Genomic DNA, 5,676 nt, shown 5'->3' on the forward strand with positions numbered 1-5,676 from the left:
GCCTAACTCCTACCCCACCATGCCCAGGATAAGGGGGCATATAGGCAAAGGAGATTATTCTCCAGCCTTCAGACTTAATATTGTTTTTCCCTGTTGGGTTTTAGACTAGCCTGGGACCCCTTTCTTCTTGCCTATTTCCCCTTTTTGGAATGAGAATGTATCCTATGCCTGTCCTACCATTGTATTTTAAAAGCACATACCTTGCTAATTTTGGATTTGGACTTTTAAGTTCATGCTGGAACAACTTTTGGGGCTGTTAGGATGAAATGAAAGTATTTTGCATATGAGAAGGATATGAGTTTTATATGGCTAAGGGTAGAATGCTGGGGTTTAAATGTCTCCTCCGTAACTCATAGTATAGCTGGGCATGGGGGTGTGTACCTGTATAGTCAGGAGGCTGAAGTGGGAGATCCAAGTGCCCAGGAGTTCAAGGTCAGCCTGGACAACATAGCAACATCCCTGCCTCTGAAGAACAACAAAACAATTGCCATTGCAATGGTATTAACAGGTGGTTCTGTTAAGAGGTGATTAGGCCATGAGGGCTTCATCCTCAAGAATGAATTAATGTCATTATCAAGAGGGTATCTTTATTTGTTCAGCCTTGTCTAACTCTCACATCCTTTCACCTCTGCCATACAGTGATGCAGCATGAAGGTCCTTGCCAGATGCCAGTACTATGCTCTTAGACTTCCTAGTCTCCAGAACCATGAGTCAAATAAACTTTTACTCATTACAAACTATCCATTCTTTGATATTCTGTTGTAGTAACATTAAAAAAAGCTAAGACAGTAGGGTGCCAGCCACACACACCCAGGGTGGTGGGTTCAAAACTGGCCCAGGCCAGCTAAAACAATAATGACAACTGCAACAAAAAAATAGCTGGGCATTGTGGCAGGCGCCTGTAATCCCAGCTTCTAGGGAGGCTGAGGAAGGAGAATTGCTTGACCCCAGAGTTGGAGGTTGCTGTGAGCTGTGATGCCATGGCACTCTAACCAGGGCGACATAATAAAATTCTGTCTCAAAAAAAAAGGCTCAGGGCCCATAGCACACTGGTACCAGTCATATACACTGAGGCTGGCGGGTTCGAACCCAGCCCGGGCCAGCTAAAACAACCATGACAACTGCAGCAAAAAATAGCTGAGCATTGTGGCAGGCGCCTGTAGTCCCAGCTACTTGGGAGGCTGAGGCAAGAGAATTGCTTAAACCCAAGAGTTGGAGGTTGCCATGAGCTGTGATGCACAGCACTCTACCAAGGGTGACATAGTGAAACTATCTAAAAAACAAGCTAAGACAGATATATTTACATGTAGACTATGAGCTTTCAGAACTAACTACCAGATAGTAATCATGTGAAAAAATGTTTTGTTTTGTTTTTTTTTTTTAGACAGGAGCCTCAAGCTGTCCCCCTGGGTAGAGTGCTTTAACATCATAGCTCACAGCAACCTCCAATTCCTGGGCTCAAGCAAGTCTCTTGTTTCAGCCTCCCAAGTAGCTGGGACCACAGGTGCCCGCCACAATGCCCAGCTCTTTTTTGGTTGCAGCCATATTGCTGTTTGGCAGGCCCGGGCTGGATTTGAACCCGCCACCTTGGATGTATGTGGCTGGCGCCTTTGCCACTTGAGCCACAGGTGCCGAGCCGACAAAATGTTTTTAATGAGATTTTAATTCTTAATGACTGACAGACAAAACACAGGCATTTAAAGATGTGTAGCCGCCTCCTCCTCTTCTCACCATTGCAATTGGACTCAGCAGCCTGGCACACACTGCATGGCTTTTGGGGGGAGACCCCGGAGGGCTGTGGCAGGGGGGTGGCATCTGTGATCCAGGAAGTGGACTCTGACAAGATAGCTGAAGCATTGATAACACCAAGGAAATCTGTCATGGTTTGAGAAGATAAGCAAAGTTTGATTTCCAGATACTACGGAAAAAGTAAAAATGCATCCAATGTGAATTTTTGTCAGTGATGATCGCCATGTGATGGCAAAGTATTCTTCCATTTATCCAACACAAGAGGAACTGGAGGCAGTCCAGAACATGGTGTCCCACCCTGAATGGGCACTCAAAGCTGTGTCTGATTGGATAGATGAGCAGGAAAAAGGCAGTGGTGAACATGCTGAGTCTGAGAGTACGGATGTACCCCCTGAGGATGAGAGCAAAGAAGGGGCTGGGGAACATAAGACCGAACACATCACAAGAACCCTCTGAGGCATGATGCGTGTGGGCCTTATGGCAAAGGGTATTCTGTCAAGAGGGATTGGGATCTGGAGCTGGTACTGCTATGTAAAGAGAAGCCCACAACTGCCCTCTTGGACAAGGTGACCAACAACCTGACCATACAGCTTGCTGCTGTAACAGAAGACAAGTACAAAATACTGTAATCTGTCAATGGTGCTGCAATTGTGATAAAAAAAACACTAAAGAGGCTCCGTTGTCTCTAACCATCCACCCGACATCCCTTATTGTCAGAGAAAAAATGGAAAAAGTATTTTTTTTTGAGACAGAGCCTCAAGCTCTGTGTAGAGTGTTGTGCCATCACAGCTCACAGCAACCTCCAACTCCTGGGCTCAAGCGAGTCTCCTGCCTCTGCCTCCCAAGTAGCTGGTACTACAGGTGCCCGCCATAACACCTGGCTATTTTTTGGTTGCAGCCATCATTGTTGTTTGGCAGGCCTGGGCTGGATTTGAACCTGCCAGCTCAGGTGTATGTGGCTGGCACCTTAGCCATTTGAGCCACAGGTGCTGGAAAAAGTATTAGCTGGAGAAATGCTATCAGTCAATGATTCCCTGGACATTCTGGACAGGCAGAAATGTCTTGCTGCCTCGGCGTCTCTCCAACATGCCAAGTGGTTCCAGGCCAGAGCTAATGGGCTGAAGTCCTGTGTCATTGTCATTCGGGTCCTCAGGGACCTATGCACCTGTGTGCCCACCTGGGGGCCCCTCTGAGGCTGGCGTCTTGAGCTCCTGTGTGAGAAATCCATCGGCAGAGCCAACAGACTGATGGGGACTGCTGATGAGGCCCTCCGGAGAGTCCTGGAGTGCCTGGTTTTGGGCATCGTGATGCCAGATGGTTATGGCATTTATGAGCCTTGTGAAAAAGAAGCCACTGATGCTACTGGGCATCCAGACAGACAGCAACAGGAAGATATCACACAGAGTGTGCAGCATGCATTACGGCTTGCCGTATTTGGCCAGATCCATAAAGTCCTGGGTATGGACCCTCTGCCTCCCAAGATGCCCAAGAAACCAAAAAATGAAAACCCAGTGGACTACACTGTTCAAGCCCCCCTACCCCCGCACCACCTATGCCATTATGCCCATGAAATGCCCAATGGAAGAAGATGGGGAGAAGTCTCCCACCAAAAAGAAGATTCAAAACAAAGAGAAGGCAGAACCTCTCTAAGCAATGAATGCCCTGATGTGGCTGAATCAGCTGACGCCAGGCCTATAGTACAAACTGGTTTCCCAAACTGGGCCTGTCCACGCCCCCATCTTCATGATGTCGGTGGAGGTTGATGGCAATTCATTTAAGGCCTCTGGACCGTCTAAAAAGACTGCCAAGCTGCATGTGGCTATTAAAGTGTTACAGGACATGGGCTTGCCGACGGGTGCTGAGGGCAGGGACTCTAGCAAGGGGGAAGACTCTGCTGAGGAGATAGAAGTGAAGCCCAAGGTGGTGGCCCCTACTCCCGTGGTGGAAGCTGTCTAAACCCCCCAGGGCTGCTTTTCCCTCAGATGCCACTACCAAGCAGGGGACAATCCTCATGAAGCATGGCAAGAACCCAGTTATAGAACTGAATGAGAAGAGGCGTGGCCTCAAGTAGGAGCTCATCTCAGAGACTGGGGTTGGGGGAGCCATGACAAGCAGTTTGTCATGGAGATTGAGGTGGATCCACAGAAGTTTCAAGATGCTGGTTCCAACAAAAAGGTGGCAAAGGCATATGCTGCCCTTGCAGCACTAGAAAAGCTTTTCCCTGGCACTCCTCTTGCACTTAATGCTAACAAAAAGAGAGCCCCCATTACCTGTCAGAGGTGGACAAAAATTTGCTGCTAAGCCGCATAACCCTGGCTTTGGCATGGGAGGCCCCATGCACAATGAAGTCTCCCCACCCCCTAATCTTCGAGGACAAGGACAAGGAGGGAATACCCGCAGGTGAGAATGAGAACAAGGATAACGATTTGGTGGCGCCAACCACAGACAGTACATGAATGCTGGCGCTGGGTATGGAAGCTATGGGTATGCAGGCAACTCAGCAACAGCAGGCTACAGTGACTTTTTTACAGACTGCCATGGCTATCATGATTTGGGGTCTTCCTAGAGCATCTAAAAGTATTGCACACAAAATCAACTTTTTACTCCTATTTCCTCCAACTCCAAAACCCAAAGTGTCCATGCTGTGTCCTTGTGTGTGCTTCACTGGGTTTCTCAACCATGGCTTTTCACCACAGCCCTGCAGAATTTAAGACAATGGTAGTTTTTATTGTGATCTGCCTTTGAAAATGGTCATACTGAAGTTCACAAGTGGAAAATAATTTTTCAGAGAATGTATTTTTGTACAAAATTGCACAGAATTCTAGAGCCAGCATTGTTCAGCATCAAGGCAAAAGCCCCACCTTTGCTTTTTATGGAAAGCATTACTTTATTTAAAGAGACAATGATACATTTAAAAAAAAGGTATGTTGATTTTAACTTAAATAAGATAAAAATTAATCCTCTGCATGCAATAAGGACAACAGAAATTAAGATAGCAAAACTGTAAACCCAGAGTTTCTCATCATTAAAGAATCACAAAGAAACTCTTGACAGTACAGTTTTTGTACATAAACTTCCTAAGCTGCAGTTCACTTACCCAAATGAATTAGTGTAATCTTGCCCACTGTGCCAGCTCATGTCACTGAATAAAATGTTCTACTTTGGGATGTCATAAGCTATAACACACAATATCTGCAGCTCCCATGCTGGCAATAAGCTGTTTGACATAAATTAAGGAAGTAGCTTCGATTTATATTAAATTTAAAATATGATAAAAGTATTACAGTGCCAATTAGTTTCAAGGCATGCTGCTTAAAGAAAAGGTCTATTATACTTCAGAAAATAATTCATTAAAAAGAAGGAATTTAGATGTTTAAATTTTCTTTAGTTTGTATGTATATGCTGGAGATGAGGCAAAACAGCATTTCAGTACTGAAGCACAAATAGTATCTGCAAGAAATTACCATTCAAATTCTATCCAAGAAAGTAATCATGCAATTTTTTTTAAATTATGGGATGAATATCCACTCATACCCTCAAAACTTAACATAAAATTATAAAAGCTTAGGTCATACTTAAGAACACAATATTTCCTAAAATAAAAATGTTACTTAAGATAACAGAATGCAAATAAAATGAAAATATCCTACAAACTGGCTTGGCGCCAGCCACATACAACAGAGCTGGCAGGTTTGAGCTGCCTAGGCCTGCCAAACAACAATGACAACTACAACCAAAAACATAGTCAGGTGTTGTGGGAGGCGCCTATAGTCCCAGCTACTTGGGAGGCTGAGGCGAGAGAATCGCTTAAGCCCAGGAGTTTGAGGTTGCTATGAGCTGTCATGCCACGGCATTCTACTACCCAGGGTGACAGCTTGAGGCTCTGTCTCAAAAAAAAAAAAAAAAAAAAATATATATATATATGTA

General features: G+C 45.2%; 1 pseudogene; it reads left to right on the plus strand.

Annotated features, from left to right (window-relative positions):
• Nucleotides 1–1,935: 1,935 nt before the first annotated feature.
• LOC100944523 lies at nucleotides 1,936–4,315 on the plus strand (annotated as a pseudogene).
• The last annotated feature ends 1,361 nt before the right edge of the window (nucleotides 4,316–5,676 follow it).

Source organism: Otolemur garnettii, unplaced genomic scaffold, assembly GCF_000181295.1.
Source record: "Otolemur garnettii isolate 467f Iridium unplaced genomic scaffold, OtoGar3 scaffold00052, whole genome shotgun sequence".
NCBI classification, from domain to species: Eukaryota; Metazoa; Chordata; class Mammalia; order Primates; family Galagidae; genus Otolemur; species Otolemur garnettii.